The 15,081-nt window shown below is 35.7% G+C and overlaps 2 pseudogenes; both read left to right on the plus strand.

Moving 5' to 3' along the window:
- Positions 1–2,361: 2,361 nt before the first annotated feature.
- LOC113094013 (bridging integrator 2-like) lies at positions 2,362–10,136 on the plus strand (annotated as a pseudogene).
- A 1,331-nt stretch (positions 10,137–11,467) lies between these two features.
- On the plus strand, positions 11,468–14,946 carry LOC113094021 (heme transporter hrg1-A-like; annotated as a pseudogene).
- Positions 14,947–15,081: the final 135 nt, after the last annotated feature.

Here is a 15,081-nt window from a genome sequence, read left to right on the forward strand (position 1 = left end):
GAAACTGTACACTGTAATGTACTGTTAAAGCAAATCTTAAATACAACCAAACATGCAGCCATTGAATAATTAAATAGAGCATAAAAGAGTAAAAAATGTGTGATTTGTTCAATTAACTGATTTCTAGTATTATGTAAATTCAAAAATTCACATTGATTTTACAGTATAATAAAATTTAATTCAGTTAAAGATGGCCATCACCGCCACCTTGTGGTCACTTCAGAAATTGTATAGTAAATGTAGGATTACTGCTGTGCTGTATCATATTGAATTTAAGATATAAGCCCTGAGGAGTTTATGGTGGGAAGCTGACTATGCTTAAAGCTTATATAACTCTGCTTATGTATATTGTGAGACATAAGCAGAACTGGCATGCCACTATAATAGCGACGCTCAAACATATAAGTATTTAATTTTTAATGATATTGTACAATAGGACTCTATGTTAACATGAGTTTGTTTTTATCTGTCTGTTATACTTTAACACAATGACTGATGTAGTATTAATAATTAAATTTGTTATGCAGTGAAATGGAATCTAATTCATTGTGACACCAAGTGATTTACAATGCAAAATACATTCTTTGTTCCCATACCTTTGGCAGAACAGTAAAAATACTGTTTGTATGGGGATATAGTGTAAACAGTAAAACAGAAACTGAGAAAGACAGCCTGCAAATGACAGCCCAAATTCTATCTGCTTCTTGAAAATTACAACAGATAGTGTAAAGTGGATCTCATCTCAGTTTTGGCATGCTATTTGCATATGTAAGTATGAGTGGTAGCATGGGATTTAGCATATGGGATTTGTAATGATTTAATACAAGAGTGTGGTTTTCATGTCTTGTACAACAAAACAGGAGAACTTGAAAGAAAAAATATTAATAAAAATATATTTAATGATTTATATTAATGATTTTAATCCAAAACTAATTAATATAGATCAAATTTTACTACCATATTACACTAGTTAAAATTTTTAAAATGAAAGCTTATCATTGTTATGCTGATGACATGCAACTGTATTTTCTTTAGTACTGATAGACTAGACAAACTGTCCTTTTGCTATTGTTTAGTCTCCATAAACAAATGGATGGCAGACAATGTTAAAACAGAGCTGATGATTACTGCCCCTGACAGCACCCTAAGATTAGGCAGGTTATTGGGGGTCTATCATCCTCTGACTGCAGTGACATAAGAAATTTGGGTGTCATTTTTGATAGATCTTTACGTTTTAAATAAGTCTGTAGTTTGCTTATGTTTTTTCCATCTCAGGAACATTGCTAAGATTAGCTCTATTGTTTGTTGTCTATTGTTTGATGGAGATGCTTGTCTATTGTTTGATGGAGATGCTCGTTTGATGGAGATGCTCGTTATCTCTTCTCTTCTCAATGTTCTGTACTCTGTTTGAACAAATCTATTATGATCAGTTACATGCTGTACAGAAAATGGGTGCAAGGCTTTTGACTAGGACCAGCAGATGGTCCCACATTACTCTCATGCTTAAGGCCCTCCATTGGCTTCCTATTGATTTAGAGTGCATTTTAATATTTTGGTTATTGCTTATAGACCTCTGCATGGTCAGGCACCCGTTTTATCCAGACCAGGATCTATTACATGCACACTCTCCTAGCCAGTCTTTGAGATCTTCCAGCCTAGACCATTTCATTATTCCTAGAACATACACGTCTTAAGACAAAAGTGGACCATGCTCTTTGTGTTGTGGCTCTAAGGCTCTGGTACACGCTTCCTTTAACACTGAGAACAAGGCTATGGGTTTTGTGGAATCTAAAAAAAAAAAAAAACTTACAGATCTTTTGGACAATCTTTTAACAACATGGTTTGAATTTTGTGTTATTTGAACTGCTGGTATTTAATTTGTTTTTATATAATTTTTTTTACTGTAGGCCTAAAGCACTTTCTGGCTCCTTGTCTGTGAAAGGTGCTAGATAAATTTTACTTACATAACTGCTACAAATTTATATGGTAGAAAAAGTAATAGTAGTATGCTATTTCGTATTCTCTTTTACAGTCATTTACACTTTACTTTTTAACTAATTAAATAAATTAGATAACCCATTGGCGGACAGCCGCTCTGACGCAATATTAAAATCTCAGACTAGGCTCAGCGCAGAGTTAGTCAATTAATGCAGAGTTTTCTATTGTTTATATTTATTTATTTGTCATAAAACACATTAAAAGTGTCCAGCGGACATAGAACCACTCTCTGTGCAGAGGTTTTTAGTTTGACGTAAATTTATCCCAATGTAGCGTCATGTTTATTAGGAAACTCTGATGACTAGTTGACTTCTAGATGATGCCGTCGCACGTCGATGACAATATAACAAACACGTTGAGACAAGACGATGGAATGTTGCACAGTCGGTTAGTGTACCGTCGTGACGCGAGGTCCCGTAAGTTTCAGTCTTTAAAACTAATATACGCAACAAACTAACTGTTCCAGTGCTTTCACACCCACTCGCACTGCTCACTCCGCCCATGAACCGTCAGTTTATAGAAGGAAGCGCTGAGACACCAGAGAGAAGGATTGCTCGTGTGCCAGCTGATCAGAAGTGAAGATGGCTGAGGGAAAACTAGGTGCTAACATCGGGGGCAACATTGGCGCGGGAGCTGGCATCCTGGCCAAACGCTTTCAGAAATCAATGAACCGAGCACAAGAGAAGGTAGGTGGGGTTCTTTTTTTCTTTTCTTTTCTTTTTTTTTTAGTTTAGTTTGGGACCTTGGCTCTCATGTCATGCTGCTCTGGGTGTGTATTTTGTACGTGGGTGTCCAACATATTTGCTCCAAAATGTTTAGAGGCCTAAAGAAAACTGGTACAAATGTTCAGAAGAATATAGTAAATATAGTGTCAGTTGTTTATAGGATGTTTCAAATGAAATGTGTGAACACAAGACTACCACTTCCTGCCCTCAATCACTTCCTCCCTAGGTTCACCTCCTCTCTACTATATAGGAGACTGCACAACTTTAATAGTGGTTTAAGTTAAAACACCAATTTTTCACATTTTGGAACTTTTAAGTTTGTTAAATGCTTCCTTTTAACATTTCTGATATTTCCTAATCATAAGTAGCAATGGCTGCAACTGATATTTCAAGGGTAAACGTTGAACCGCTTGGCGATTTGATATTTCAGAAACCACATCGGCCTACAGTGACAAATCTTGTTACTCGGCCTGGTATAGTGTCTTGCGGTTCTTATCTGAAATGATTGATCAGAAGTGGGTCTTCTCCATGTGATTGTGTTGTTTGTAGGTCCTGCAGAAACTGGGGAAAACCATGGAGACAAAAGATGAGCAGTTTTGAGGAGTGCTCTGCCAACTTAAACAAACCAGCAGGTACTTCATCAGTACATGTCTGAGAGAACGACACATTGGCTGTAGGTCACAGTAGATTTTGTTAGCTCAAGCATGTCACTCAATATTGGACACTGCTGTTTTCAAAGCGACTGCATTGGAAGAGTTGTGTTGTATGAACATGGACAGAATCATCGTTGAAAGTAGCACAGGAAACTCCACCTTTAGAACATGTCAATATGTGACTTGCTGTACAGTTGCAGAGACTGACCTTTTCTGCCTCTGTTCTGTACTGCTTATGCTATCAGCCAACCCAGGAAGCCCTTTTAAAATGCTATTTTAGTTTGGTATTAGTACCACGTTTCATTATGAACACTAACAAACTTAATCATATTAGACTAGTGTTGACTAGTTTCTCACTTATCATCTTTACATCCTATTGCCATATCCTGGATACATCGTACCACTGAAAATATATTGTATTTGTTAAATGATGGTAGATAGTTTACACTCTATAGATGTAATCAAGATAACATAATGAATTAGGTAATTTCTTCTTTTAACCTTAAATAACTTTTTGCCAATAGATTAAATAATTTATTAAGAAAAAAAACACAACCTACAGCAGCTTTAGAGATGCTCATTAGCAATATCTATGGCTTTCGAATGTACATAAAAATGTAAAATAAGTAATTTTCTTAACACCTGTACATTTTCTATTTTGATTTAAAAAATGTTCCATTTCCCGAAAGCTGCCTGTTAAGGTCTTTAATAAACATTAAAAAATTACTTATTTAGAAAAGCAAATATTTAAAATGATGATACTTAAACCTTTTGCCTTTAGACAACACAATATATATTTTTTTCTTCCAGGCAGATGGCATCAGACTCTATAAGGATGTTAAATCTTACTTCAATGCAGTTAAAGGTACTGTCACACTAATGATCAAGTACAGCCATTTATTTAATAATACATTTTTAAAATTGACAGTTATGCTGGGTACACACCCAAAATAATTTTTACAACTTATAAGATTTTCAAACCACAAACATGAAGATAAAAAATCCTAGATTTAACCGTTTTGCCCCTATAAGACAGCACACCACACACGAACAGATTTCCAACCAGAGTCTTGACTGTGAACACAGGAAATATCGCGAGACTTCAGAATAAGCATTGCGGACGATATGCAGGAAGAAATTGCAATGATAGTGTTTGGAATGATTTTCACAGAATATTCATGGGGGAAAAAAAGAAAAGGGTTTGGGTGGAGACGGTGGGGACATGGTCTGTACAAGTTTCAGAGTGAGCTAGAGGTGAGCAATGGTCACAAATCATGAAAACAAAAAATATTTCTATATATTTGTTCTCAATTCTCTCTTGGTAAAGAGATCTTCTCTTTGAAATTGGAAAATTAAATAAACTTTAAATAATTGTTATTAGATCTTACATCACTCAGAACGTGATCATCTTGCTTTCTGATTGGATATTGTTTCGTTTCACGTGATAATCTTCAGAGCGTGCGCGCATTTGTTCTCGGGGTTCCCCCCACACATCAGGATTTCTGATCGTAAATATTAACATGTTTAATATTCATGATTCGCGATCGGGGCTGCTAATGGAAAATCTGATAAAAATTATCTGTAGAACCATCAAGATAATCGGGACATAATCAGCCTGATTATCTTTTGGTATGTACCCAGCATTACTGATTGAATACTGATACTGATATTTGTTTCAAAGGGATTCAGAGAATAGCACAATGTACAGCCTAATTACTGACTAATTGTGCTCAGGTGTCATTAATGTGGTTGGCCTGTAGGCTGCTGGCTGACTGTGAAAGTGAGATGGTGTCTCGTTCTAAGCACGAGAAAACAAGTGGACAAAGATAGTCTTGGTTGTGTTTCTCTCATTCTGCATTTGGGGAAGTGAATGTATCTTAATAAATGGAAGTGAAAATGCTTATTGTCTAAATGTCTACAAGAATAGTTGACGCTCCAACTTGAATTGCCCAGATGTCAGTTTGCAGAGGCTTAGGAAAATATGAAGAAGAGATTGAGGTAGACTCAAGATGTTTGTGGTCTTCTTGCTTAAACCAAATGCATAGTTTTGGTGGAAACCTTCAAGTCACTGCTTGTTTTTAGCCCCCAGGTGTTCTTAAAGGATGAAGTTGTTGTCAGTATCTAAAATAAATGCGAAATCTCTGATTTTTGCTATCTATTTTTAAGCTACAAGTCAAATTCATTTTTCCTCATACTAAACCATATAGAATTGGTTTTCAGAGAATGTGTATAAAGATTATTTTTATCTAGACTGTACATTGAATATAATTATTAATCTAATAAATTTCCATCAAATTATGCATGTTTTTCATTGCTTGATGAATACTGAAGAAAAAAAACCTTCAGATAATCATGGGTGGATTTCATCATTTTTGCTAAAACAGTCTCATCTCTGTAACTTGTAATGACTTGTCTTGGACCGCTACAGAGCTTTAGGACTACTGCCAAATTGTGTAACAGTTTATAAGGAATTTGTCACATGATGTTTTGTACACTCCTTGTTTTTCAGCGATGCATGATTCATCCAAACGCCTGTCCCAGACTCTTAAAGATATCTATGAACCAGACTGGCTTGGTGTAGGAAACCTGCCTGTTATAATGGAGGTAAACTAGGCCTTTTTGTGATATTTCATAGTAAAAATCTCTCCACTCTCTTTGTCTTCCTCATCTCTTTGGCTTTGTATTGCAGAGTGAGGATCTCCTGTGGAATGACTATGAGGAAAAGCTCAGCGATCAAGTTGTTCGAACAATGGAGAATTATACCGGACAGTTCCAAGATGTCAAAGTTCGTAAAATTGCTTCATTATGCATGCAATATGATTGCAATATGTTTTTTTTCCATTATCTTCAGTCCAGGTCTGTTCAGTGTGCTTTTGCTCTTTGTCAGGGTTGGTGTTCAAGTACTGTTTTTAACATTGTCAAGTAACATTGTTTGTAACATTGATGTATATCATGGTGTTCTATTAATAGCAAATGCATGTGGTTTTTACATAGAACTTGCAAATCAGTTCTAATATTGTGATCTTGCAGGAAAGAGTGGCTAAACGAGGAAGGAAGCTGGTTGACTACGATTCAGCTCGACATCATCTGGAGGCACTGCAGAACTCCAAGAAGAGAGATGAGGCCAAAATATCAAAGGTCAGCTCACATTTGATCATCTAAATATCCCTTTTTATAATTGTTTATGGTTCTAGTTCAACAAAATTGGGATGACTGTTGGTGATGTTTCTTTTCAGGCTGAGGAGGAGTTCAATACAGCACAGGAAGTATTTGAAGAAATAAACAAGGAGTTGAGAGAGGAGCTGCCTGTTCTTTATCAAAGGTTTGTACAGCTTTATTAACAAAAATTCAACTAATAGGAGATAAATGCATTCAGACAGTTCCTTCCTGTCACTAAGGTGCTATGGTGGGATGAATAATAATGCAACTTATTTTGGCTACGCTCTCTTTCTGCTTTCAGCCGTATAAGCTGCTATGTCACCATGTTCCAGAACATCTCAAACCTACGTGATGTCTTCTACGAGGAAATGAGTAAGGTAAGAGTCTAACATTTGTGTTTGTGAGTTGTTTTGCTGTGTGCTTCTAGCCTGGAGCTTTCTGACACTTGATAGACAGCAATGCAACTGACACGTTCAAAACCCAAAAAGGTAGTAAGAACATCAATAAAATAGTCCATACAACTTCAGTGGTCCAACTTTAAGTATTTGAAGCTACAAGAATAGTTTTTGTGTACAAATAAAACAGAAAATACAAATTAATTCAACAATTTCTTCTCTTCCGTGTCCGTCTGCGTCTCGCGTTCACAAGAGTACCATGACACGTGTGTGGTGCTGCTAACGCAGGAGCTGCATGGTCTATATTAACCATGTCCTTACTACCTTTCTGGGCCTTGTGCTGTCTATGCAGATTTCATCAAAAATATCCTAATTTGTGTCCAGAGGATAAATGAAGGTTTTATGGGTTTGGAAAACATGAGTAACAAATGACAGAATTAAAATTTTTGGGTGAATTATCCCTTTAAAAAGTCAGTGTGACTCACAAGATTTCTTTTCAAGTAACATTGTTTAATGTGTAATTAGTTCATTGCTGCTGATTGACAATTTAATCTCACGTTTCAGTTGAATCATAACATTTATAATATGATGAAGACTCTCGAAGACCAGCACTCCACCAAACCCTTCATCGTCAAAGGCCTTAACAGGTGATGTCTGTATTTGCAAATAATTAATTTCTATAAAAATCTACAGTGGCCTATAAGTTTAAACTCTTGAGCCATACTTACAATAAATGTAAGTATGTAAGTATATAAATGGGATTATATAAAATAAAAGCAACCGCACTTTTCTAGAAAAAAAATATTTCATAAAATATTTGTAAATAATTTGTACAGTTTGTTGTTACCAGCTTAATGGAATGAATACCATACATCTATGATTACTCGCCTTATAAATTATGCATGAGTCCAGGGGAAGTTGCTCTACCATTCAAAAAAAAAAAAAAAAAAAAAATAGAAGTTCAATTAATCAAAAGTGACAGTGAAGATGTTTATATTGTAATAAAACATTTGTTTCAAATAAATACTGTTTTTTTTTTTTCAAGAATCCTGAAAAACTTTTGTTTTTTTTAACATGATGATAATAAATGTTTCTTGAATGTTTCTCAAATCTGCAAAGTAGCTTTGCAATCACAGAAATAAATTATATATAAAATAAATTAATAGTAAAACTCATAAGCCTAAGAAATTTCTTTTAAAACTTAAAAATCTTTCTGACTCCAAACTTTTGAGTGGTAGTGTACTTTTTACATCCTTTAAAATTACACTGGCACAAGTTATGTAATGATTAAAGATTTCCCCTCTGAGAAATAATATGTTTCGAATTTAATATAATTTTCCTTGTTTAGAGATACCACTTTGTGGTAAGAGTAGATTAAGTGCTCAGATACATTTTGTCGCCATTGTATATTGCATGTGAGCAGGAAGACATTGTATCAATTAAAGGCAACTCTAAGAATTGTCTCATGTCATTGCCTCAATGAATCGTGGTCTTTATTGTCTTTTTAAGTGGCTTGTTTTTCTTCCTCTTGGGAATAGTTCAAAGTCAAAGAAGAGAAAGTCTGTTACGATCTCTGCTCCCATCCCCTGTAACACCGCCTTCCCTCCTGATCATCCGGCCGCGAGCAAGCTCAGCATACCCAGCATGCCCAACACCCTCACGCACACTGACACTCCCTCAAAGAGCACAGGAAGCACAGCATCTGAAATGTCAGACTCGGAGTCTTTTAACTCTTTTGACAGTGAGCCCAACACGCCCAAGCGGCAGTCTTTGTGTTCTGAGGGTGAAGGGATTCGGACTGAAGGAGCCACTGAAAAGGCATCAGAAACTAACAATAATGAGTCTGTGCAAGCCAACGGCCAGGAACATCAAGATTCAGTTTCAGAGGAGGAAACTAAATCAGCAGCAGCATCAGAAGAAACCCATCATGCATCTACTGATGGAGACGATGAGGATAAGCCCTTATCAGATGCCCAAGACAAAACTGAACCAGTCCCATCCCCTCGAAGATCCAGCACCTCCAACAAAGATGAAGGAGAGACTGATCAAAATGCATCAGGATGCAGCAAAGATGTGAAAGTCCAAAAGATAGATTATGAAAATCCTCCTGGCTTCCTCTATAAGGTACAGTGTCTTTGGGAGTGTTGACACATTCATTGATTTGTATTTGTGTAGGTTATCATTTTTAAGGTTGTTTTTTTTCTCTCTCCAGGCTGTTGCTCTGCAGGATCAGGACTCAGATGAAGGTGTGCTTCTACTCTTTCAAAAGGGAGATGTGATCCTTACATACGTCGATGAAGAAGAAGAAAAGGTGAGTAATGTATAGAGTAACCATAAGGATGTAAGGCACAGCAGTTTAAGGGTTTTCCTAACTTGATCTTCTTGCAAAGCTAAGTACTGGGCTTTTCCTTTTTTTTGTAAATTTGTTGATCTTCTTCTTTTACTATTACTAACTTTTATGAATAATTCATTGTTCATTCTAAGATATCATCATTGCATTTGCATTGTATTGCTCATCAACATTTTTGTAATGTTGTGGAAATATTATATTGCAGCCGGAGGGCACTGTGTGGGGCGTGGGAGAGCAGGACTGGATCCAGTACAAGGATCTAACACTTCTCTCAGGCATTGTCGAGGAGTCCATGATCCAGCGCATCTCCTCTGATTAACACAGGTCATGAAGTGGAGTACGCAGGATGGCATGTGAACCAGAGGTCCCTTAAGTGCCTGTGTGAGGCCCTTGTGACTGGATGTTGTAACATGAACTCCGTCTGCCCTTTCCTCTAGACATGAAAGACACTCTGACTTTTTCAGTAGACGGTGTCTTTGTAACTTCCTGATGCAGACTAAAGACTGCAGACAGCTGCACAGTCTGTGTTCTGTTTTCAGATTTTTTTCATGACTTTTATAGATCTCGATTTATAATATCATTCATAGTTTTGTGTATCAGTAAAAGTAGTGTTTATTATGCAAAAATATTTCTAAAGCATTTAAGCAATGAGTATTAAAACACTTTTTATGTGGCTGTTCCAATGGTCTCTTCTTTGTGTTTGTTAACCATGTAATGTTGATGTCTGTTATTTCTCGCATATCTCAGTGTTAAGATTGACTACCAAGATTTTCACAATGTTTACAGGACCCAAAAAAGTGTGAGTATTACTGTGAAAACGCTTTCTTAAATGTACAGAGAACATATATATGATTGTTTTTCTACAATAAAGTTGACAGCTGAAAAAAAAAAAGTTATATATTCATTTATTTGATGTCCAGTGCTCAAAGTGGAAAAAGTCAAAAGTGGCAAGTTCTCAAAGTGTCAAGTTTTGATCGATTTAGAATTATATTTTTTCATTACAAATAAAATACAACAGGTACTGCTACTAAAACACAAGTAGCAGTTAGACTAAATTTGTATTGACTATTAGTATACAGATAGTACTAAACCACTATAATAAATTAGAATTAGAAACCGTGTATGACCGTACCGAATTTCCATAATTGTATCATAGTAATAGCTTAAGGAACGATGGTATTCTTTTTTCTTTTATTCTTTTTTTTTTTTTGGTTGGGACTAGAGGAAGTAAACGGGTGTAAACCTACTGACAAAACACGCTTTACACATCTGTCGGAGCTAAAACGATTGTTTAACATTATAGTGACATCTAGTGGACACTAAAATAACTTGCACACAGTTTTGTACACTCATTTTTGAAAAAAAAGTATAATTTAATTGAATACATTAAATATAAACTTGGATAAAACTGAAGCTTCTATTAAAATTCTACCACTAGCCCTATTTCGAAATCCCACGTAATGTATATTAATACCACTACAACTTTTACGTTCATCACTAACGTTACCGCATTTACTATCACTGCAGAAGTACGACTAATTAAGAAAATATACTTAATAAACGTATTCTTACATGAACGTACTGTTTCTCACATTACATAATTAAAGAGATTCTTAAGATTCGACTGATGTTAATTTTTGGAACATTATAGAGCAGGCGTCGGCAACCTACGGCACGCAGGGGGATAATCGAAAACTGCATACTGACGTGCATTTTGAAGTAATAACTTCTCATAGTCAAACAGCCTGTTAGGAGCTTTAAATACTATTAAAGTGTGAGAATTGACACAGTTTTGGCACAGTGGTTAACCAGAAAAATAAAAAAGGCACGTCATGCAGAAAAGGTTAAGAGACGTGTCGTTTTCATCCACACCCATAGGGGTCGCTGTTCTGTGTTAAACGGGCGCATATTTTCACTTTTGCTCTTGTGCTGTACCTCGGCGAAGAGCAACAATAACACACGGAGGATTATGGAGCAATAAATGACAGTAAATGTGTATTGATCGTTTGAGGCGGTCTTACTGTCCTTCATAAAACCTCGGTGAATGACATTTCATCACTAGTTCCTGGATCAGCGCTGTTTCCATGTTAAAAAAGCGGATGCTCCAGAACTATTTTTAGTAGCGTTAACTGGATAGTTTTTTGTTGTTTGGGGGATTTCTGAATTATATTTCCCTCATTCATTCAGGAGTGGAATTGACGGCAAAAATGGTGATCAAAAAGATCTACATAAGCGTGGGCTACTCGTGTGTTGGGATGTTGGTGGATTTTCGGCGTTTCTAGTGTGGAACATCGCTTACAAACAGCCGTGGACCGCCGCGATGGGTGGATTATCAGGTAATGCTTGTCTGTGTTTCAAATGAAGGTGAGTTGACTAACTTGCCTAGACAGCATTTCTGGCCATCATTGGTTGACTTGATGCCAAAACATTGTCTATGTTGGCAAATTTCTAGTTTTAGGACATGGAGAAATGGAGTTAAAGTAAATACTGCTGATAATTTTCCTTTTTTGAGCCTTTAATTCGGTGAGTAACGTTGGGACACTTAAAATGTATGTATTCTTTATAGTATTATTTTAATCTGCACAATGCAGATTAATAATATGACGTTTTTTTTCTGTAAGATAACTTTCTTAATTTTTTATTTAATTGTCAAGCTGCGCAAGGAATGTTATATTTAAATCTATAAAATCTTGTTATTTCTTTTTTTTTTTTATCAGTTTTTGTTCAAGGTTTACTGTGTCCACTGTATAAAGTATGAACACGTTTGTTGGATAAAGTATTAATAAATGCAGGTTTAATACACTAAATATTTAACCTTCTGCGTTTTAGTGAGTAATGAACAAGTTTTTGAATTTTCCTGGAGTAGCTTACACAGTGTTATTGTTAGGCCAAAAGTAGTTCTCAAACTTTGTGTGTAATATGGACAATGTAACATAAAATGCTACACCAAATGTTACATTTTTTAATAACAGTGAGACATTTTATAATGAAAAATGTATCCACAATCTTTAGATGAAAAGGGTGGGATCTCTTAATACTTAAATACATGACATAAACAGAGTTTGTTAGATTTTACTTTTACTCAGAATGGATGCATTAAAATCAAAAGTGACAGTTAATACTTTTAAATTGTAAAAAAAAAAAGGCTGCTCAACTGTAAAAACATTAAAACACCCACTGAGCGCAAATTTTGAAAGGTATTTTACACAAATCCTTCCACAAATGCCTATTCAACATGTTCAATGAGTTGTGTAGAAACACCTGAAGACATAATCTAAATTATATTTGTCCGATATATTGGTGTTTGGTATGAGAAGGTTATCACACCTTTAACATAACAAATGCAGGCAGAAACGTTGAGATTTTGGTCTAACTAAATGTCTGTTCCTCAGTGCACTTTGATCCGTCAGTGCTCTTTGAGTTTGTGTTGCGCAAGAGAGTCATTTCACATAGTCTGTGCTGTACTTTAGAAGTACACTTTGGTCCCTCTAGTTTTGCTGCAAAAGAATGCCATGATTTTGCCTATTTTTGGCCTGTTCAGTTATTAGACGGTTGACCAATCACATGTCCATTAACTATTTCAACACATTGCAAAGTATATTTCAGAACTGCTCACTGCTATAAATCACCATTTTTGCAGTTCACTTAAATGGACCTGTAGTGTGTAGTATTCCACTGTGTGTGTGTGTGTGTGTGTGTGTGTGTGTGTACAAAAACAGCATTTATAATAATTATACAACAATTATAATGCATGTCACACTGCAAGACACCGAGCCCTCCAGCGGTCTGTGTGTGTGTGTGAGTGAGTAAGTGACAGAGAGTGTGTAGTATTCCTCAATGTGTGAGTGTACAAAAACAGCATTTATAATAATTATACAACAATTATAATGCATGTCACACTGCAGGACACTGCTGGTAATGTCACATGAACTAACATATTATTTATAGTGTTATTGTATGAGGGCAAGTGAAAAGTGTGACTAAAGTAAACACCCTGGTGTTGGTCAGAGAGAGTCTACTTTGTTGTGTAATAACACAAAATGCTCTTCTGCAAATCTTAACTTCACATGCAGAACTGAGAGAAAATAACTCTGTCAGAAGAATCTAACAGGAACACAGCAGTTTACATGCATGTGAAGATGACAAGGCAATAATAAATGCAGAGTCATGGAATCAGTCGCACTTGCAAAACCAGCATATTATAAAAATAATAATACTACATTTCCCAAATTTTTAAGTCTGTGAGTCTGTTTTACCGAAAAAAATACTAATTTCAGTTTTTCTAATTCAAAATGGCACTATTAATTCAATGTTACTTGTTTGAAAATGTTGAATGTTTGAATATGGTCAGTTTTATGTGTTTTAAAATTTCCTTCGTGTTTGTGTATTTCTTCAGGTGTTATGGCACTATGGGCTCTGGTCACACATATAATGTACCTTCAGGACTTCTGGAGAACATGGTTAAAGGGACTGAAGTTCTTCCTGGTCATCGGCGTCATCTTCTCAGTGTTGTCCATCGTGGCGTTCATCTCTTTCCTCTGTGTCGCCATCTCCCGCAAACAATGTGAGTGGAGATTGTCGAGTGGAGGACATTAAATTCACAGTTTTTGAGTTGAAGTTAAAAACTGTTTTGTTCTCTCCTTGTGTGTGTGTGTACAGCTCTCAAAGATCCCACCAGTCTGTACCTGTCATGTGTGTGGAGCTTCATGAGTTTAAAGTGGGCATTTCTGCTGGCCCTATATTCTCATCGATATCGCAAAGAATTTGCAGACATCGCCATCCTCAGTGACTTTTAAATATACACACAATAACACACTCGTGCCCACAGACGAACAAGTAAATAAGTGTACAACATGCTTGGCTGTTACCATTTAAAATGGACCAGGAACACTCAACGAGGAGAGTTTGTCTTTTTAGTAAATCAAGACGTTAGTGTACCACTTCTCTCTCTTTCTGCTATTGTCTGTCCTGGATGATTTTACATCTTGGACTTTTTAATATCCATGATCAAAACTTTCGAAACCTTTTCACTTTTCAGTATGTATGGTTTATACTTTGCATTTCTGAATGAGGTATTAAGACGAGTCTTTTGTCTTTCTCCTTGCTGCTCTTCTCTTGAATGTCTCACTATGGGATAAGTGACAGGTTTCTGTTAAGCTGGTGCGTTTTCTCCTGCTATTGCACAGCATTTAGGTAACTATCTATTGGTTTTTAAAATAAGCACTTTATTGTCTATAAAATGTGGTATAACCAATCACAAACCTTTTTCATGTGGGAATTTTTGAGGCTTTACTGGCAAGGGATGTTATGTGGAAAGCCTAAATTCTCTTCTTGTTTGTACTTTGATGACCCCAAAGCATTAGAGAGCAACACAATTGAATGATATGAATGATTTGTGTAGCATTTGTTTTTCACAAGACAAACAGGGTTAGAGGTTTTAATGTCTGTCACCTGTTAGTGTTGGTTAGTATTATTTCTGCATGCATGTGTCTTATATTAAGTTGAGCCTTTTATATATACACAAAATATTATACTGTTAGAACGTGATTTTTGCTTTTGCCTCACATATCAGGCACTTTTGTGAACATCTCCATTATATTGTATTATGAAATCAGTAACTTTATGTATTTGTCAGTGACCAATTAATAAAATAACCTGATACATTACATATGCATCTTGAATACATTTGTAAAAAAAAGTAAAAATACAGGTTTATTTAATTTTGAAAACAGCAAAACATTTATAAGACAATTAAATGAAATGAAAAGATAAGAAATAAAAACATTAAATAATTTTTCTCA

Source organism: Carassius auratus, chromosome 6 (assembly GCF_003368295.1).
Source record: "Carassius auratus strain Wakin chromosome 6, ASM336829v1, whole genome shotgun sequence".
Lineage (NCBI taxonomy): Eukaryota > Metazoa > Chordata > Actinopteri > Cypriniformes > Cyprinidae > Carassius > Carassius auratus.